The sequence below is a fragment of the Lactuca virosa genome, chromosome 5, assembly GCF_052849685.1.
Source record: "Lactuca virosa cultivar CGN04683 chromosome 5, Lactuca_virosa_CGN04683_v6, whole genome shotgun sequence".
Taxonomy (NCBI): Eukaryota; Viridiplantae; Streptophyta; class Magnoliopsida; order Asterales; family Asteraceae; genus Lactuca; species Lactuca virosa.
The window spans coordinates 322,806,169-322,828,296 of record NC_136430.1 but is presented as its reverse complement, the minus strand read 5'-3'; the positions used below and the strand labels follow the sequence as shown (position 1 = coordinate 322,828,296).

Genomic DNA, 22,128 nt, shown 5'->3' with positions numbered 1-22,128 from the left:
AGACACTCCAAAACGTCTCAAAGGACAATCCATTTGGGTCTAGAGCATGTCATACTCAAGAACATCATTGATTGGGAAGAAAAACACATTATAACATCATACAAGATAGATCTAACCAAATAAACCTCAAGGTACAAACTTTATACCTTTTAGAGATGTAGGAGGGTGCAAAACTTCCAGATCAAAAGGTTGCTCCAAGCTTCCAAGATATTCTCCTTTCCTTATCCTTCATTGTGAACACCAAAACACACACTAATGGCTCAAGGATGCTAAAAAATGGATTAGGGTTAGCTAGGGTCGAATATGGAGGTGGAGGCTAAAGAATGAAGAGGTTTCAAAGAGATAAGGATGTTTAAATAGGGTCCAAATCCTAAAAAGTAGGGTTTGACCCCTGGCCACGTACGCCCAGCGTACGCGTAAGCCTCCAAATTTTCATTAAAATGCCATTTGGGACCAAATTTGCAAGAGTAAATTACACGAATGGTCCCTTTGGTTTAAGGTAATTTGCGCGTTTGGTCCCTAACTTATTTTTTTAACTCGGAAGGTCCCTACTGTTTGTTTTTGTTACGCGCTTGGTCCCTGTCTTACTTAAAAAAACTATTTTGCCATTGATTTTTTAATTTATTTAAATAAACACTCCCCCAACCCCGCCCCCTCACCTTACCTTACCTACCCCACCATTTTTTCTTATTTAAATAATAGTCTTTTTAGGTAAGAAAGGGACCAAGCGCGTAACAAAAATAAACAATACGCACCAAACACGTAACAAAAACAAACAGTAGGGACCTTCTGAGTTAAAAAAATAAGTTAGGGACCAAGCGCGCAAATTACCCCAAACCATAGGGACCATTTGTGTAATTTACTCAATTTGCAAACAATTTTCATATCAAGGGTCAAAATGTAAAATACCTGGAAATCAAGATGTTACAAATATCATGAAATGTCACGAAAAGAAGTAAAATACATGATTTTAAGCCTAAATGAAATGCAAGAATATGGAATAAAAGTGCAAAATAGGGGCTTTAAATGCACCTAACAAATCTCATCAATCTTATACCTTTCTTGTCCCCAAGAAAAAACAAAACAAAAGTACAAACCGAAGAGAAGAAAAGAAGAAAGTAAAATTTTAAATCATAACTTTTGGAAAGTAATTCATTAAACAAAAACAATTAGATCCAACCCAAACAACCTTATTATACTACGTAGTCGGGAATATACCTTGTCGCCCCTTGAGTTTATTTGGCTTATCCCCACATAAATATATAACATTATAAATAAGACTTTTAGCCACTCCCTAACACAACTCAACAAAATCAAACGTTACAACACTTTTTCACGTTCACCGATAATGAGTTGGCAAATGGAAAAAATATGGTCTTAGTTTCGTGAAAATGTTTTGTATATTTAATAATAATTGAATTTATTATCTCGTGACATCTCAACCTTCAATCCTAAATATTAATCGTTAGTTGTTTGCTTTTGTGAAAACATTTTGGATATTTAATTATAAATATTATCTATCTACTCGTTTGTTTGTCAATAATAAATAATTCGTTATTAGTTCATAATACTAAGTATCAGATTGTTTAAATATCAAGTCTTAAATTCAACACTTAGTGGTGCGTACCTTGCTTGTGTGTGGATATCGCTGGAAGGAAGCTTCTTTGATCCCTTTGGAATTAAGGATGTCTACCCTACAAGAAATGTACATGAGATATTGTTCCTTAAAGTTTGCATGTAGGTTCATGATATCCATCCTTTTGGGAATTTATTATAGAGATTTCAAAATACTTTCCCTTTATAGAAAGTTTTAGTACTTTCATGATGTTGCATATATTAACATTTACGAAATTATGATATCCATACCGTAATATAAGACACTAAGTAGCAAGTTTCAGTGCCAATTTGATTTAACTAACAAATGAATGCCAATCATGCCCACCATCACTTGGACATGTTCCATGTCTAAAATGTTTTAAAAGCAAGAAGATTCCAAATTGAACGCAAAAGACTACTTAATATTTTATAAAACAATGTGTGATATTGTGTAACACCCGTGTTCCAGATTGGTTAAGCTTACTTGTATCAAGGACCGAAGATGGAGTTTTGGAGGAAGCTCTTTGCCATGACGTGGCAATAATTATTTTGATCGCGTGACTTTTGCACCGTCACAGTGTGGCCAAGGAAGGCCACAACGTGGCAGTTGTTCATGCCCAAGTCCACGACTCTTTTAGGGTTCCCTTCATATTTAAACCCCTCTAACTCATTTTTAGGGTTCCTTATCAGCCTCCATCACACTCAAGTTTCAGAAACCCTAACCCGAATTACTCATTGTGTGTGGTGAGTCTATTTTAGAGACTTTGGTTGCTTGTGAAGAAATAAGAAGTATTGAGAAAGATTATGGTCGGTGCTTCTTAGCTAAAGTATAGATATTTTTTGGGCATCTTTAGACCTTTGTAAGTGTCCAAGTTCCTTGCCTTATGACTTTTGGTGGTTAGATCTTGAATATTATCCCATGTTCCTCATGTTTGAGCAAGTTTGGAGGGAAGGAACTCATAAATTTGGCAACTTTATGACTCTCCTGAGTCCCAAGAGCATCATAGGTTGTAAATATAGTCTTTGGTATAAGTTCTTGTCATTTGCTTAGGTTTTGGTCTTTAAAGCTCATTTTTTGACCAAAATGGATCTTAGACATGTATTGGACATATATGTCTATAAAGCTTCCACCTTTATGATAGATCTGGTGTTATAAACCCTTATGGAGTGGTTGGGTTAAGGACTTTTTCAGATTGAAGACTTAACGGTTAAGACATTATGGATTTTGGCTTTATTTGGACCTAGGGTTTGAGATCTTGATCTATTTGGGTGTCTTAATGGATAAAGTTTGAAACTTTATCCATTTAGACGATAGTATGGACCAAATCTGAGCTTTGGAGCTCTTAGAATCAAAGAAAACAACTTAATCCATTAAGCTGCTAGAAACCCAGTGCCCACGGCGTGGCCATAGGTTGCCATGACATGGCGACTGGGAATTTCCCGTATGTCTGGCTGGTTGAAGGCCACGATGTGGCCAAGGAAGGCTACGACGTGACGGTTGGCTAAAGTCAACTCTAGCTGTTGATTTTTAGCATGGTTTGACTTTTGGTCAATCTCTATTTTTAGAAGGTAGACTTAGGGTTTTCCTTGCGTGGATTGTTAGAAGGTGTTTAACACCCATCTTTTGGCGGTGAGAGCTATCGGTTGTGATCAGCGCGACATTGCATGAGGTTTTAATCAACATTGCGATTCAGGTGAGTCTCCTTACTATACTTGGGGTTTATGTTATATCAGAAGACCAGGGGTTGGTCCATGACATTTGTATGAAAGACCTGGAGGTGGCTCTCGAGAAATTGTACTTCAAGACCAGGGATCAAACCCTAGCAGTTATATATAGTATGTTAGTTATCTTTGTGATACTTACATGGAAGACCAAGAGGTGGCTCCTAGCACTTGTCTATAAGACCCAGGGTTTTGACCCTCGGCCTGGCAAGGAAAGACCATGATACGGCTCATGGCATAATGACAAGACTATGATTGTCACATAACAATCTTTATTGTATGTATGATATGTGGTGTTTTGGGGAACTCACTAAGCTTATTGCTTACAGTTTTATGGTTATGGTTTTAGATACTTCTGGTTCTAAATGGAAGGATCCGACGTGACTGCACTGCATCCCTCAGAGTTTCCGCATTGATTGCTTATGATTTTTACTCTAATGTTTACATGATGTAATCATTTTGATTGGTTTTGGAACAACTTATCTGTATTACTGATTGTTTTAAAAATGAAAATTTTATTCTGAATTTTTGGGACGTTACATATTGATTTTTTGCTTAATAACCCACAATTTTATAGAGAAATTCATTATTTACAATTAGTTATTAGTGGGAACGAAAAGAATATCCGGTCCAAAAACAAAAGTAAATAAGTATGAAATAAATCATGAATGGAACACAAATAAGGTCCTAAGCAGTGAATATATGATAATCTATATGAAATATTTCTAACTAGTTACTGTTTAGTTATTGTTAGATGTTTCACATTAAAATTTATTGTTAATATTTAAACTAGAAATTATAAATAAATTATAATATTAAGTTACAGCTAAGCTATTATATTTAAGCACAATTCCACATACAACATCCTAAAGAGTGATCTAACAACAATTTCTTGGAAATTGATATAAAATAACAGCATCCGGCGTTTGTAGTCCAACGGTTAGGATAATTGCCTTCCAAGCAATAGACCCGGGTTCGACTCCCGGCAAACGCAATTTTAGATTTTGTTTATTTATTTTTAAATGTTCAAACTAAATCATAAAATAAGCCGCTAAAATTCGAATTCGAACCTTCTCGTTTGCCGCGATAATTCCAAATTTCCCTCAAAACTGTGATTCCATTTTTTGTTTCTCGTCTTCCTCGAAAAATCATGTTCCATTGCTGCATTTCCACTCGGTTTCACGAACTTCCTGCAGAATGTGGTTCTTCCTCCTTCTCTTAATCTGGTTAGAATCAGTCCCTTTTCATGTATGAGGTTTCGATTTTCTGCTAGATTTGAATTGATTTACTTTCATCATTCTCCGTTGATAAAGTTATGCTTGAAATTGAAAGATTATTTTCAAGTTTTAAATTGTTCGGGGGTTGTGAATTTGATAAATTTATTCTGATAACTATGTTGAATTCTATGTTTGATACTCCTTTTTTTTTTAGTCAAATTATAGTTCAATACATATCGATTGAAGGTAAACGGGCAACAAGCTGCGCTGCTAGGATGCTTTTGTATTTGGCTGATTGTGAATATTATATGTAAACATGTCACTGAAGTTCAGAAGGTATTTGCTCCTCTGAACGCTCGACCTGACTTATAAGGTCAAATTTATTACAGTAAGTCAGTTTATACATAACATGTCTTCATCAAATCTACAAACTGACAGTGGGACAAACAGTCTAACACACCCCTTATGATTGGTTCTTTAGCTTGAAAAGAGTGAACAGATTGAGACATTTTCAAGAAACAAACCCCCTTGTGAACCCAGCTAATGTCAACTTATCTCCTCCTGTGTATACTAAAACCCTTTGACCCCAGTATATCTATTTATAAACAACCTTTGACCCCGGACCCACAAACCCGACATGTCACCCAAACATGACATACCTTGTCATCAAGCACCATAGACTGCCCGCAACGACAATGAGGTCAAAGGGAAGATCCGGCTCCACAACTAACAAATAATGTACAAGCATTCAAATATAATAATGTATAGATATGTAATGCATAACATGGTACATTAAATAATAACTTATAAAATGAAGTTAGTTATGTACAAAATAAGTTATAGTGTTCCCATAAATTATTCTAGTGCTTAAGGCATCAACATATAGTAGAAAAGGCATTGGAAGCTGTATAATGAGAGTAAGATATGCCCAGGTTGAAAGTAGGATAATACCCATGATGGTGTCTAAACATCTTGAGAAAGATCTTTATGATTTCTGCATATTTGCAAAAGTATCTGGCAGTGAGTGGAATTTCTTGACAAAGAGCAGCGCTTCACATTAGTAATTAGTAGGCAGGCTTTTTTTCAGAAGTCCTTAGTTGACTTTATGTTTATATCAAATAAAACAAATTCTTTTATATAGAATGAGTTGATTTTGTTGAGGAAAAAGATTGGGGCATTCCGAAAATCGAACTCGGGACCTCTCGCATCCAAAGCGAGAATCATACCACTAGACCAAATGCCCTGCTGGTTACTTTTAATTATGTATTTTTATTTTTGTTTGTGTGATAAATACATGAACTATTGCTGTTTTTTTACACTTTTGAGTTGTATTGTGTTTGTTAGTTATGATATGATATGAAGGTTTTTTGTAAGGACTTGGAAGTGTCTTTGCTTTCTCACCATGTTCATTGTGTTGTTGCCAAAAGTAAATGCATTGTTGTAGTTGTTGCGTGCTATTATATGGTCAGAATAGATGTGAGGGTAGATTACAGGTTTAGACCTGCATTCCATGCTTTTATGTATGTCAACTTTGACTTTCTTATAGTAAATGAAAGATGTACTTATTATTTATCATTTTTTTTTTGAATTTTAAGAGTGCACTTGAAACACTATAGAGAAGGCAGTGAAGATATAATAATAAAGTAAAATAAAAAAAAAAGTTGAAGTTAGGGGGGCATTCCGAGAATTGAACTCGGGACCTCTCGCACCCTAAGCGAGAATCATACCACTAGACCAAATGCCCATTTTTGTTAGTGTACTGCATTTATAGTCATTTACTTTATGCAGTGAGTTAATAATATAGATGCAGTAAGTACATAATACAAGTAAAAATATAAGTGGTAGCAGAAAGATATCTTATTCTGGTAGGCAGTTGCACATTTTCACCAAGTAAGTTGGTGCCTAAAAACATCTTCATAAAGAATATTTACATTACATATTTGCTTACTCTGGTAAATGAAGTTACATATGCTTTTTATGAAGTTGCGTCTTTTCATGGTGATTGGTGAATGCATAATTAATTAATTATCAGGCTGAAGTAAATGCAGATGAGTCCAATTTACTGATATAGAATCTTTTCAGATCTGCAAGCACATGTTTGTTGGGCATATCATATAATAATTAATTTAGGAGGTAGAGTTGTTTCCCCAAGTCCTTAGTTGACTTTACTTTATAAGAGATGAACATTATCATATCAAACAAAATATTGGCACTTAATTCTATTCTTTTTATATATAAAATATGTTGAAAAAAAGAAACAAAATATTGGCACTTAATTCTATTCTTTTTATATATAAAATATGTTAAAAAAAGGAGCATTCCGAGAATCGAACTAGGGACCTCTCGCACCCAAAGCGAGAATCATACCACTAGACCAAATGCCCACTTGCTTGAATATGAGTTTACTGACATTACATTGTCCAAACTCCAAAGTATGTGAGTGACACCCAATGAAGTGAAATTTATGGTTCTTTCACATGAAGTTTAGAGTTTTATGTTTTATACCTTTCAGTGTAGAATACTGCAATGGGTGACCATAATTCAAGGCTACAGGCTACAATGTGTGAATCAATCTTTGCTTATATTACCTTTGCAAAAGCAAAATGCATATCCATTTCTAATAGTGAAAGATTGCATATTCTGAGCAGATACTGATAAAACTTCACTCATCTACCAGTTTCTATTCTACCCAAAAAGTATAAGACATTTGAGGACTTGGGGATTAAAGATTTTAAGCATTGGTGACTTGTTACTTTACTTGCATATAATTTTTAGTTTCTCATCCAGTTGCCTACCATTTTGAGAGATGGTGCATGCTCACTCATCAAGAAATCGTCGTTTATGATTTTCTTTTTGATTTAAGATGCCAATTATCCCCCATATTTCTTTGAGGACTTCTATCAAACACCTTGTGTGCAAGATAAGATGGTTACGTAATTCATTTGTAGAGGGATCCCATTTTCGATTCACAACCCAGAACAAGGACAAATTAATTCAAACAACCAGGACTTGAATTTGCCTTTGATATCTGAATTGCTGAAGACTTCCCAGAAAATCGCATCCCATGATCCATGATTGTTGTAATCTGTATTCTGTAATTAGATTAGAACAGGTTATTGCTGCATTGAGAATACGGACTACCTTGTGAAAACCGTACCCAATACACACCCAAGAACTCTTACAAAACGGCTCCATTTATCGAAAAATCCCTCCACCTTTCTGATACCAATTTGTTAATGGCGAAACTTGTAAACCAATGTGTGTAGAAAGAAGTCAAAGTCAACTTTCGCTTTTACCTTTTTACAAAACACCCCCTAGACTATAGTTTTAAGCCATGGGTGTAATAAGAGTGTAAGATATATAGCTGGATCTTATATTTAGTTGGATATAAGTCGATAAGAATCAATTAGAGACATTCAGTAACACATCACGGATGTAAAAAAAGCATCCTACTTTTTTTTATATGTCTCTTTATTGTGGTATTCTACTTTCATTTCTTTATATTAAATCATTCCATTCTAAAATCTACCCAATTATAACAATGTCATCCAACACAAAGAAATTCTTATAGCTTCAATTGTATCGATCTTTCAAGTGCAATGTCTCAATAAAAAAAAATTAAAATTACAATGCTATTGGATGGATTTTCAAATAGAATGCCTTAATAAGAAAAAAATGGAATACAATGTTGTAATTGAAGTAAATCTCATGTTTGGTTTGAATCTTCTTTTCTTTAACTTTTATATTTTTGCATCAACTTTTGTTAATTTTTTTTAACTAATGTCTAAAATTTGTATCTTAAAATACTTAGTAATTTATATTTATATAAAATCAAGTATGTTCTAATTACTTTATAAACATGATCAAGAAGTTTTTATATTCTATAAACATCAACACCATTTTCCCAAAGGGTTCACTTTCACAAGTGTTTATATTAGGGATAATGTTTTAAAAGGGTAACATGTTTTAACTTGTGTACATATTTAGTCACTTATGTTTATTTTTGTACATATTTAGTCACTTATGTTTTTTTTTATATTGTACACATATGACCATTAAGTTTAATGGTCATATGTGTACAATGTAAAAAAACATAAGTGACTAAATGTATACAAAAGAAACATAAATGACCAAATGTACACAAAAATAAATGTAAGTGACTAAATATGTACACAAACTAAAATATGTTACCCTTTTAAGCATTATCCCTTTATATTACTTAATATAAAAAAACATAAGTGACTAAACGTATACAAAAAAACATAAATGACTAGATGTGTACGAAAATAAATATAAGTGACTAAATATGTACACAAGCTAAAATATGTTACCTTTTTAAGCATTATCCCTATATATTACTTAAACATCTATATGAAAAGGGATTTTCAAGTGATAGCCCTCTTTTGTGAATTGTGAATTGTGAGTAGACTTTAAAAGGTCAACACATAATTATGATTTGTATGGGATGTACTCATGTACATGTACTAAGAAGTAAACATGGTGTTACACCCCCGAACCAGATGGCGGAAACGTCCGGGAGCTTGTGCGTGACTTCATCCTTGTAGTATCATCACATAGTATATAATTGAAACATAACATTATCATCATCACACATGTAATATAACAACATACATTGTTTACATCGAGTATTGTCTTTAAATATTACATGCCAAAATAATTAGAGTATGATGAACAAAATATAACAAAATATCCATTTAACTGTTCAGCCCAACCTGTTTCAGCGGTTTCCTGAGAATACAAGTTAATTTAAAAAGGTCAACATAAAAATGTTGGTGAGTTCATAAGCATGTTTTGAGAAAATGATTTGTACAACTTTGTAATCACAAGAAAATCCTGTATTTTCTTAAAATAGTTTAGTGTGTTTGTGTCCAATCTTGTATTAATGCATGTGTGTTTTTGTTTAGTAGAATCCCAAAAGTAAGTAAAGAGAATGTAAAAAGAATGCCCACAGACAACCCTATGTTGCCTGTAAAAGAGAATGTTGTCGTACCAACCCCCGAGGTTGAGTACCAGGGTGAGTATGTTCCCGAGTAATCTAAGAGAAAAGAGAATGGTCTCCCGTAAATTTCATAACGTTAATTCCTCTAAGTGAGTCGTTATAATCATGCTAATAATGACAAATTCGCCTGTCATGACGTTGTTGAACGCCGATAGAAAATAGAATAAGGATTTTGGTCACCCTAGACTGATGTAGTCTAACTGTAGCGAACAGCTCAGGTGTGGGGTGTCATCCCCGTATAGATCTATACACAAACCCCCGCTCTCCCTCCAAGAGACTCTGGTTATAACTACAGGCTACGATCGTACACACAATAGGAGTCAACCGACACGTCTTACTAGATCCTTAATCGAATTTTACGCGAAGAGAAACATATAAAACTCATTCCGGGCTCAATGAATCATGTAAGCGGCCACTAAGGCTCACTAAACACGTAAGTCATTTTCAGGCCCAAAAGGAACGAGATTATATAACATGGGCCCAAAATATATGTAAAAGGACATCTAAGGCCCATTTCACAAGTAAGGTATTTACAGGCCCAAATAGTATCCAAGGTCCGTCGCGCATGTTAATGGGTCATGAGGCCCAATAAGCATATAAATAGTGTTCATGACCTATCAAACATGTAAATGGGCCACTAAGGCCCAATATCAAGAAAGTGACAAAGTTAGCCCGTTTGTTATTGTTTTGCTATTATTAGTTCAATTATTTACTAAAATAGCATAAAAAGCCCACTTTTTGTAAAAATTGACATTCTTGGCCCATTAAGCCAAAAATTTACAATTAAGGCTCAATTTTTTGTAAAAATGACATTTTTTGTCCCAATTTGGACAAAATTTGTATTTAAGGCTAGTTTTTGGTAAAAATAACATTTTTAACTCATTTTTGTCAAAAATATCATTTTTGGCTTGATTTTTTTGTGAAAATATACATTTTCGGCCCATTTATAGAAAATTTCATATTTTTGGCCCAAATGTTCATAATTTCGCAACTTTGACCCCTTTTTATCAAAAATTTACATTTTTGACACAACTTTCTTGAAAATGACAATTTAACCCACAAAAGACCAAAAATTACCATTTTTGGGCCCAAAACCGTGAGAAGCCCAAATAAGGCCCATTTATAAAAATATTTACATTTTTGGTCCCTATAAGGTTTCAAATGTCGACTTTAGCCATTGTTTAGCAAAAATTTCCTTTTGAACCACATACTAGCCGAGAGTTACATAAACAACCCATATTTTTGTCACTTTTGTCATTTTTAACCCCTTACATGAAGTTTTTCTTAGATCCTAGTATCCTTGATGTATTTTAACCCTTTTCTTGTGAAATATGTTGAAATAAGTGTTATGTTCTACCAATATCATCATCTTTTAGTAGATCTTTTAGTTCATGAAGTTTACAACACATAAACACATATGTAACAAAAGAAAACACACAAAATCATGCATACACACATAGATCTACACAAAACAACTTGTATTCTCCCCCAAAACCAAGTAAAAATCGAAAATAGGGGGTATGAACTCACTTTGAGGTTTGGTTCGGTTTTGATGAAGAGATATGAGAAGATGATGTTGTTTTCGGCCTAGCTTACTTCTTTGAGAAGATCTCGAAGATGTGGATGGTTCTAAGGCCTTATATACGAAAATAATGTTATAAGAATAAGAATCTTGTTATAGAATTGAAACAAAACAATGAGGATTAACAAGCCTTACCAAGAATGATGCCCTTTGATGAAGTGTTCTTCAACACTCACACAAGCTCACACGAAAATTGAAGAGGACGGATGAGGGAGTTTTTGAAGCTCTAGATAGAATTGTTGGATGTAGTTGTAATGGAAAGAAAGTGAGAATGGTGGTGGAGTCTCTTTGGCCGAAATAAGAAGAAGAGAGAGAAGGTGGTGGTTTTTGCATGATGGTTACAAGCTAGCTTGCATGGAAGTATGTTAAATAATAATATTGTTGTTTGGTGGTAGATTGTGAGGTGTCACTCTTCTAATTATCCATCCTTTTCCTTTTTTTTACTAAACCGAGAATGAGAGAGGGGTAGGAGAAAAAGATTAAACATTGGGCTTGAACTTGATAATCATCGAAAACATGTAGCCCAATAAAAATGTTCGGCCCATTGGGCCCACATATGCGTTTACGGCCCAACAATGATAAAGAGAAGGGTTTACGGCCCATTAGGGCTAATTAAATCATTTATGGCCCATCATGGCCCATTAGAGATAAGATGAATTATTCTAGGCCCACATGGCCCAAAATGCTTTAGTTTCATGGACGTGGGTCCAATAAGAGCCCAAATAGGGTTCGTAGGCCCAAAGTAGTCAAATTGAAAGTTTATTGGTCCATTAGGCCCAATAAGAGAATCCTAGTTCATAATAACCTTGAACCGGGATTTTTAGGGTTTTCAATCCATAATTGAACATATGAGACGTATTGTATTAGGTTTTGAACTTAAATCAAGAGTTTGGACTCAAATGGATGATTTCATGTTAACATATAGCATGATATTCACTTAGAGTACAAGTTTTTATAATAACTGATGTTTACATGGGGATAGAATTTTGTAGCTGAAAATGCTAGTTGTGACACATGGTGTGCAACATGTAGGATTATAAGTGCCAATATATATGTTGGTTTATTTTGGAGATAGTAAATCTTCCTATCTCCCTATTCTAATAAAAGAGTCATGATCACGTATCACTTCCACATCCCATATTTCTTCAATGTGAATTGACCAAATTGGCCTTCTTTTGTTTAAATTTCGATTGACAAATAAATTTCCAGCAATTCTTATCAGTAATGTTTGAATGCATCTTTACAAATAAGCAATTCAAACGATATCAAAATTATGTATTTAATTTGATTTCCATTATAGTAGTACAATTCCTTGAATTTAGGAATTGTTTCCGGAAATTTTAAGAAAGAAATCATAAACTATCAACTGAAAATTCCGCCCTTTACAAACCACATGAATTTATTTGGCCAGCCTTATTTCGTCAAATCCTTCTTCTTAAATCCGTTCTTGAGATTTAGGAATTTAAATTAATAACATATTTAATTTCATGAGGATATTTTTTTGGTTATCGATTTGGGGCGTTATGTGGTCAATGATTCATTATAGTGTTACAGAAACCAATTTTTTTTCTTAATTTATTGTACAACCTCTATATAATCTATTACATTCTCTCATTTTTTGATGCATCGTTATTAACCGGTCTAATTATGCAGTTCTGTTTTACTATATGCAATATTAAAACTTGGAGTAACATTAATTTTATGTTTTGGAATGACATTAATTTTATGTTTCTTTTTGTAATAGGGCGTTTCACCTGTTGGCTGACTAAATGTAGAGGTCACGATCTATAATTATTCTGGACTTTTATGAATAAAATTTTCAGTTATTTTGGTTTTGGTCTTCTTCAAATTTGGTCTATTTTATTATTATGAATAATGTGAAAACAAAATAAAATCTCAAATTTAGTTAGCCAAAAGTGAAGAACCTTATTGTAATACATTTTTATGCTTAAAATGGAAGACAAGTTTTTTTAAAATCTGAAAGGTGATGGGGTTATTTTATACAATCATTTAGTATTAATGTATTATCATTACTAAGCTATTATTCCAAGGTATAATCCCCCTTTTCTCTTATGTAGGTACGACACACGTTGTTCCAATCTATTTATTTGCTTTGGCTATGGTTACATTTTTTTCTATGATTGTTACATTAATTCTTTCTTTAATTAATCAATGGTTTTACTTGATTACTTGAAAAATTAAAGTTTATGATCTTTACATGCTTCACGTATTGTGTAGATACAAAAATGGGCCACTTATTTTTATATATATATATATATATATATATATATATATATATATATATATATATATATATATATATATATATATAAATATATAAAAGACCTCAAAACTGAGAGATGGAAGTCTAATATTGTTGATTCAAGGTAATATGTTAAGTCTCCTACTAAACATCATCAAAATGTGTTTTAGACTTTCCACTTTCATATTATGATTCTTGCAAAGTTATCAATATAATATGTGGCATTTGTCTTCATTGTTAAATTTAGGTGATAAGGCTGGAATGGATCCAGAATCAATAATAAAGGAATCAACGAAACTACAATGTTATTTACAACTTTTTTAAATACAAAGCAAAAAATGACATCGTACTTTCATTGATTACTTTATTACATCATCCTAATTCTTTTATAATCAAACTGCCTAAATCCAAACACCAAAGGTTTTTTTTAATGTTTTTATAAAATGAATGTAGGATGCTATAATAAAGGAATTAATGAAAGTATGTTGCTATTTCTTAGTTATTAGATACAACGCATGAAATAGCAGAGTACTTTCATTTATTGCTTTGTTATAACACCCTACTTATATTCAGATTGCGCTAAAAATCCTAACGCCAATAGCCTTTTTGTAATTTTCTTTATTTTCTTGATGAATGTAGGATGCTATAACAAAGGAACTAATGAACGTATGATGCGTTTTCTTGCTTTCTAATTGTTTATATTGGTAACAAAATGTAAATATGTTGCAATTATGTGTAAAAGACATAATGTGATGTTATTTTTGATTCAGCAGACTCCACCAACGACCAGCAAAACAAGGATGTTGAGTTGCTATTGACCCATGTTCAAATCCTAGCACCACTCAGCCCTTGTGGCCATGGAGGTTCGCCTGTAGTGACTCCAGGGCATGAGGCAAAGCCTCATGTTTGCAGCGGGGGATTAGTCGGTGCGCGAAAGCTGGCCCGAAAACCCTCGTTAGGGAAGTTCCCTTTCCAAATGTTTTCATTTGGGTAAAATACAACCCTTTTCACCCTCTTCAAACTCTGACAGCCACACAACACATTCTCACATTCTGTTACATTTTTGTTGGTTTCCGATGAGTACAGAAACAAGGGAAGTCCTTTTTTTGCCCTCTTCCATTTTTACTAATGTTGCAACCATTGGTAAAAGGAATCATTTTGATTTTGACAATCGAAGCTAAAATTTGCATTCAATTTATCATCTATCTTTTTTTATTTTCAATATCTAGTTTTCTATGTGGAATCGTCACTTAATAAATTGGTGCAAAGAATTGCATTGAATATGAATGAGAAGATGATTTAGAGGTGAGGAACGAGATGGTCAAAAAGGGAAGGAGAAATGGATTTTTGGAAGAATCAAAAGGGTTAGAAAGATCTTGATGGGGGTGAAAAATAAAAAAGTAATTGGAAAATGCAGATGGTAGTAGCAGAGGCGAGATTGTGATGTTGGCGACAAAGATGTAGGGGTGGTCGGAGAACATATAGTCTTAAGGTTGGTGAGGTCTTGAAAACTCAGAATTTTCTGGAGAAGACAAAGTGGAAGTGTGGCCTACAATGGTGTTTTTGGAGAGAGAGAGAGAGCCACTTCACTTTTTTTACCTATAAAACAAGACAAAAAAAATTAATATTTTTTTTAACAAGTCAATATGGATTTTATGCTTATTGAGTGCCAAAAAATAACATTAAAGACCTTTTATTTTAAAAAAAAAAAGAGTTCGTTGGGCTACAGTAATATTTATCTTTAAGTTTATTTATTTATTTTAGGTGAAAGTTGCTATTTTGATATGAAAGAAATTAAATGTTGGAAAAATCCTTTTATTCGGAACTGATTCATACAACGCAATAATGGTATTTGTTTTATATAGCATAACATTTTTATAACAGTCGTATAGCGTTTGTAGTCCAACGGTTAGGATAATTGCCTTCCAAGCAATAGACCCGGGTTCGACTCCCGGCAAACGCATTGATTTTTTTCGTTTCACATACCTCGAAATAAACCGCTCAAATTTTATTTTCAACCTTCTCGTTTGCCGCGTTTTCTTGTAGATTATTCGAATTTTTCGATTTTTGTTTTTCATCTTCCTCGAAAAGTATGTTCCAATTCTGCCTTTCAATCGAACTTTCTTCAGAATTTGTCGTTGGAAGCCGTTTTGCTCTCCATCCCTAATTATTCCGGCTACAACCAAACAGCTCGCTATAAAAGGTTAGAATCAATTCCTTTTCATGTTTCAGGTTTCCGTTTCCTGTTAGTTGTATTATTCTGTGCGGATAAAATTATAGAAAAAAAAATCGAATCAGTTATTCTCAAGTCTGAAGTTATTCCGATAACTAGTCGCACGATTAGGGTTTTTGAATGTTGCCCCAAACAAGTTTAATACGTAAAAGGAGAGACCTCTCAGAATTTACCCCCAATGTAGAAGTTCTTTATAAAAATTTAGACAATTAGAATTCCAAAAAAAATTATGCTCAATTGAGTTATATGATCACATCGATAAACCAGATATGCTCAATTAATCATTCTAGAATGTCCTTTTTAGATCAGCTATTCTATGCGACTGACCAATTTGGACTTGGTGCACAAAGAAAAGCATTGATGACATGATTTGAGTTTTTGGACAAAGAATATTGTGATTTGTGAGATCTAAAACATATATGTGAACCCTCAGCGTATGATCAAAGTCTAGCATGGTGTTCTATTACGCTACCTTCGTTGAGACTCAAAACATGTTTTTTGTCCCTCCTACATTGACCAACACTAACCTCAATGCCAAACTTCTTTGCAAGATTTCCTTGGTTTAGTAAAACATAATCCAAACATTGGTTACAGTGGAACTCAACTTCAAGTTCCTTGCAAAACTATAGAATCCAAGCATAGGTTTCAGATCTTATTCCCAAAACAGGCTTTTGCTTCTTTTTTTTTTCTTTTTTTTTTTAAATGTTTTTCCATGTTGATTATTACATGTGGCTAAAAGTATCAACCAAAATGCCACATGGCTTGACACATCGTCTAGGAAACTGGCTTATCCCTTCAAGTTTTAAAAAATGGTATTTTTGACAAAATATGATTAGGGAGTACCAAATGGGTGTAAGAATGAGAGCTTATGGGCATGTAGTATAGTGGATATTAATCCATTACTTCAAGTAATAATTGAAGCAGGATTACACAAGTGGTTTAGATTTGATGAGCAGAACGGGTTCACTGGCACTGCTAGAGAGAAACAAGTATTCAACAAAGAAAATGGTGATGTTGAAAGGAAACATATAATGAAATGCATATAAACTAAAAAAGAATAAAAAAGTTAAAAGGTGTGGGGCATTTTCGAGAATTGAACTCGGGACCTCTCGCACCCAAAGCGAGAATCATACCACTAGACCAAATGCCCATTCTGTTGTTAATTGGATTGCATTTATAGTCTTTTACTTTGATGCAGTTAGTTAATAGTTATATAAATGCTGTGAGTACATAATAGAAGTAAAAATAAATAAGTGGTAGCAGAAAGATATCTATATATTGGTATGCAGTTGCACATTTTCACCAAGTAAGTTGGTGCCTAAAAACATCTTCATAAAGAATACTGTATATTTACATTACATATTTGCTTATTCTGGTAATGAAGCTACATATGCTTTTCATAATTAATGCATAATTGTCAGGCAGAAGTAATTGCTGACGAGTCCAATTTACTGATAAAGAATCTTTTCAGATCTTCAAGCACATGTTAATTTGTTGGGCATATAATATAATATTTTATTGGGATTTTTTAATATGTGCCCTAAAGACACATATAAGAAACATTTTCCTTTAATTAATGCTTCTTATATTAGAAAATCCTTTGTTTATTTAGGAGGTAGAGTTATTTCCCCAAGTCCTTAGTTGACTTTATTTTATATCAGTTGTAGAATAATATGACATTAAACAAAATATTGGCACTTGATTTTTTCTTGAAAAAGGGGCATTCCGAGAATCGAACTCGGGACCTCTCGCACCCAAAGCGAGAATCATACCACTAGACCAAATGCCCACTTCTTTATGTGACTCTTTTGTTGCATATCACCTTATTAGTTGAAATATTCATTTGCTTACATCACATTGTCTCAAGTATGGAAGAGCAGTGAATATGGGTAACCAGTAACCCATGATGCCAACATCAAACTCAGATAGGAGGGAGTGGATGCTTAATATCAGGGTAGTGGAGTACTATAGGTCTTAGTTTCTTTCTTTTTTGATACGTTTGTACTATAATACAATATCTAACTACTTATTTTCAGCTCTATTGCTAGAATCAACTCTCTTTTTCCTTTCTCTGCCTTTCTATTCCCCATTCTGTGCTTTGCATATTCATATGTAGTAATGTAGGCTGGAGGTCATCTTTGGAAGTAATCTCTTTACCCTCTGAAGGTGGTGGTGGAGGTATGCCTGTCTACATGTAACCTTCCCTTGTGGTCTTGTGGGTGTGAAAATTTGATCTGAATTCTCAACTAATCTCAGCTTATCAACTCTTCCATAACCCAAAATTATTCAATTTCAAACTCCTCCCACTTTTCTCTGCTTTTTTTCAAGTCAACTTTGATTTGCTATTCATGTTGTGTTCTACTGTTTCTAATGTCACATCAATCAATAGTATTTTTTTTTTAGTTTGCAGAGTTGTATAAATGGTCCCTTTGTAATAGTAAAATTACAGAATAGGTCCCTATGTCGGCAAAATGCAAATATTACAGAAATAGTCCCTGTATTTTTAATTTGTAGAATTCCAGAAATGGTTCCTATGTAATAGTAAAATTACAGAAATGGTCTCTGTGTTATAGCAGTAATGTAAAAATTACAGAAATGGCCCATGTATAATACTTGTTTAAAACAAAATTGTAGAAATGGTCCCCATGTAATAGAAAATGACTGAAATGGTCCTTCTGTCCTTACATATTGCAGGAAATAACCTTTTGTATTAGTTTGTTCTGTCGAAAATAACCTTTTGCACATATAAGATTAATAAACTATTGCCCCAGCTTGCAGGCTTAATAGAAATAAATGAAAGTAGGATGCTATAATACATATATAAATGAAAGTACATTGCTATTTCTTGCCACCTTGGTTCAAATATGAGGTTGCTGATATGACATTGTCTCAAATATGCAAGAGCAGTGAAATGGGTCACCAGTAAGCCATAATGCCAACGTCACCTTTGATCTCTTTTCAGACCTCAAATTCGGATAGGAGGGAGTGGATGCTTAAAATCTGGGTAGTGGAGTAGTACAGGTCTTTAATACAATATTTACCTACTTATTTTCAGCTCTATTGCTAGTATCAACTTTTTTTTTCCTTACTCCCCCTTTCTATTCCCCATTGTGGGTGCGCCTTTCATATTCATATGTAGTCTCTTTACCCTCTGCCCTCTGGTGGTGGTGTCCCCTTGTGGGTGTGCAAATTTGATCTCAATTCTTAAAACTATTCAATTACAAACTCCTCCCATTGCGTTCTCTGCTTTTTTTAAGTCAACTTTGATTTGCTATTAAAAACAACTCATATGCTTACACATCATTTTTTTTTTTCTGATTTCTTGTGGTTGTTTTGGACAAATTTCTCAACACACTAAACAAAAGATAGAAGAGAGGCAACACCCCTACACAGGATTGACTATATATATTAAACAGTACACACAAGTTTGTTTATGAATGTAATTAAAAATAGAAACTGCCCAGCCCTACCCATGAGTTGAGAGTTAATTCATAAAGAATGTTGTCAGATCTACAACCACATGATAAACTATCCACTTTGTTTTGAAAAGCATTAGAGTTGACCAGTTCTTATTAATACTTGAATATGTGATTAAGTAAAGTAGTGGAGCTTAAAAAATATATGAAAAATGTATTGATCATGTTGAAGAAAAAGATTGGGGCATTCCGAGAATCGAACTCGGGACCTCTCGCACCCAAAGCGAGAATCATACCACTAGACCAAATGCCCATCTTGTTGTTCATACTATTGCATTTTTATACTCATTCGTACTTTATGCAATTATTAAATTGCCATACACAACAAAATAAAATAATTGCTAGCATAAAGATATCTTATTCTGGTAGGCAGTTACATATTTTCACCATGTTGGTGCCTAAAAGAATCTTCACAAAGAAAGAATAGTGTATAGTTACATTACATATTTGCTTATTCTGGTAATCAAGTTCATGTGCTTTTCATGAAGCTGCATCATTTCAAGATTCCTGCCCATGAGTTGGCATTTATTGTCTGAAATATGTGACACTAGTCAACTTTGAGGTGCTTACACATGTTTTTTGGACTTTTATGTTTTCTACTCTCGTGTAGAATCATTGCAACCGAGTGACCATAATTTGATTTGAGGCTACAGTGAGTGAGTGAGTGTGTGAATTAAGGTTTTCACTTGCTGTCCTACTACTCCTAAGTTGGCTTATGTCATATCTTTGGAAAGCTCATTTTGAAATTGGAACCATATCTATTTCTTAATTCTAATAGTGAAAGATTACAAGTTCTGGGCAGATACTTATACTAGTATACGAATTAGTCTAGTTTTGGTTTATGTGGAAGCAGCTAGAATGCTGTAATAGTATCTGCTGCTTTTAGCTTTTATTACCCAACATTCTTTTTTCACCACCAATCAATTGTGGGATCACATTTCATATATATGTATTTGGGGTTTGTTGTTGCGTGGTATAATAGCATGTAAAAGTAGGATGCTATACTACACAACTAAATGAAAGTTGGTTGCTATTTCTTGCATTTAACCCTAAAATAGAAAAATGATTAAAGTGTGTGTGGGGCATTCCGAGAATTGAACTCGGGACCTCTCGCACCCTAAGCGAGAATCATACCACTAGACCAAATGCCCATCTTGTTGTTAATTGGATTGCATTTATAGTCATTTACTTTGATGCACTTTGCTAATTAATTATATAAATGCAGTAAGTAAAGTACATAATAGAAGTAAAAATATAACAGGTAGCAGAAAGATATCTTATTCTGGCAGGCAGTTACATATTTTCACCAAGTTCCTGTATAATAGTTACATATTTGCTTATTCTGGTAATGAAGTTACATATGCTTTTCATGAAGTTACATATGTGCTTTTCATATTTAATGCATAATTATCAGGCAGAAGTAATTGCTGATGAGTCCAAAAGTACTGATAAAGAATCTTTTCAGATCTGCAAGCACATGTTAATTTGTTGGCCATATAATATAATATAATATAATATTTTATTTAGGTGGTAGAGTTATTTCCCCATGTCCTTAGTTGACTTTACTTTATATTAAATGTAGGATATCATATTAAACAAAATATTGGCACTTAATTTTTTTTATGTATATAAATTATGATGAAAAAAAGGGGCATTCCGAGAATCGAACTCGGGACCTCTCGCACCCAAAGCGAGAATCATACCACTAGACCAAATGCCCTTGATGTATTTCTTATGACCTTGCTTCAAATATGAGTGTACTGCTATTACATTGTCTCAAGTATGTTTTGTGAGACCAGTGATTTTGAGCCTTGAGGTGCTTCCATTTCCACATATGATTTTTAGACTTTTATGTTTTATACTCGGATGCTATTGAGTGATAATAGTTTTGTTCTTTTGGATAAAGGGACTAGACCGGAAAAATTTGTTGTTAAGAAAAGTAGAAGTAGTACAACCAATGAGAAAAGGAAAACACTCAAGGTCTTATTTATTTATGTTATCTTTCCAAAGCTCATTTGGAAGCATATCTATATCTTATAACAAAGGGCATGTGGCCTAGCGGTGTCATAAGGTGTGTTGGAAAGGGGTTGAGGGTTCAAGTCCCATGGTGGACATAAATGTAGAATTAGGGAGTGTAAATGATACACATACACAGTCCTCATTCATGGAGTCAAACACAGTGCTTGTGATTTGTGAAAGCCCAATCCGACACAAAAGTCCAAATAAGTTTATTGTAACATGCTAAAAGAGTATTGTGGAAGTCTTAACATAATCAACTAACTGGATTACCAGGTTTCACTAATCATCAACAAATTTGTTAGCATATTTTAAGTGTATGGCTAGTTAATAGGTTTACCCTAATTGTTTCATATATACAGTTTTCTTTTCTGTCATATTTGTAAATAAAATACTAATTTGCTTTCTTTGGTAAAGTTAATTATGGAAAGAAAAGGTTTTCAAATAACAACATGAGTATCTTTATTTGTAATAAATGTGGCCAAAAGGGACATACATTGGGAAGATGTTTCAAATTAATCGGATACCCAAAGGATGTCCCTTTTGCTAATAATTGTACTTGGACTGATTCAAAAGAATAATTCCTTACCATCTTCTGCAAATTTACTTTTTCTTCTTATCAAATCACTAAAATTCTGAGTCTTTAGTCACAACCAAGGAGGCAATGTTGTGGCTAACATGGCAGGTGTGTCCTTGTCTGTTGTTCATAAAGATACCAAGTGGGTCATTGATTCCGGGGCAAATCAACATTTTACAAAAAATAATTAAAAAAAAACTTGATAATGTTGCTATTTTTGATCTTAAATTAAAGGTGGATCACCCTTATAAGACTTCTGCTAAGATTAATAAGATTGGCAATTTGTATCTGTCAGATTCTGTGGTTTTACTTGATGTCTTGGTGTCCTATAATTCAATGTGAACTTAATGTATGTTCACATGGTTGTTAAAGATAATAAAACTCGAATGTTTTTTTTTTCAAAAAAAATGAGTGTTATTTACAGAA

At 33.5% G+C, this 22,128-nt stretch overlaps 8 non-coding genes across 8 annotated transcripts; 2 read left to right on the top strand and 6 right to left on the bottom strand.

Moving 5' to 3' along the window:
• Nucleotides 1–4,240: 4,240 nt before the first annotated feature.
• On the top strand, nucleotides 4,241–4,312 carry TRNAG-UCC (transfer RNA glycine (anticodon UCC)). Its single transcript has one exon. It is a non-coding gene; the product is annotated as a tRNA-Gly (tRNA).
• A 1,394-nt stretch (nucleotides 4,313–5,706) lies between these two features.
• On the bottom strand, nucleotides 5,707–5,778 carry TRNAP-UGG (transfer RNA proline (anticodon UGG)). Its single transcript has one exon. It is a non-coding gene; the product is annotated as a tRNA-Pro (tRNA).
• Nucleotides 5,779–6,207: 429 nt separating this feature from the next.
• On the bottom strand, nucleotides 6,208–6,279 carry TRNAP-AGG (transfer RNA proline (anticodon AGG)). Its single transcript has one exon. It is a non-coding gene; the product is annotated as a tRNA-Pro (tRNA).
• A 9,012-nt stretch (nucleotides 6,280–15,291) lies between these two features.
• Nucleotides 15,292–15,363, top strand: TRNAG-UCC (transfer RNA glycine (anticodon UCC)). Its single transcript has one exon. It is a non-coding gene; the product is annotated as a tRNA-Gly (tRNA).
• Nucleotides 15,364–17,350: 1,987 nt separating this feature from the next.
• Nucleotides 17,351–17,422, bottom strand: TRNAP-UGG (transfer RNA proline (anticodon UGG)). Its single transcript has one exon. It is a non-coding gene; the product is annotated as a tRNA-Pro (tRNA).
• A 1,868-nt stretch (nucleotides 17,423–19,290) lies between these two features.
• On the bottom strand, nucleotides 19,291–19,362 carry TRNAP-UGG (transfer RNA proline (anticodon UGG)). Its single transcript has one exon. It is a non-coding gene; the product is annotated as a tRNA-Pro (tRNA).
• An 826-nt stretch (nucleotides 19,363–20,188) lies between these two features.
• On the bottom strand, nucleotides 20,189–20,260 carry TRNAP-AGG (transfer RNA proline (anticodon AGG)). Its single transcript has one exon. It is a non-coding gene; the product is annotated as a tRNA-Pro (tRNA).
• Nucleotides 20,261–20,757: 497 nt separating this feature from the next.
• TRNAP-UGG (transfer RNA proline (anticodon UGG)) lies at nucleotides 20,758–20,829 on the bottom strand. The gene has a single exon. It is a non-coding gene; the product is annotated as a tRNA-Pro (tRNA).
• Nucleotides 20,830–22,128: the final 1,299 nt, after the last annotated feature.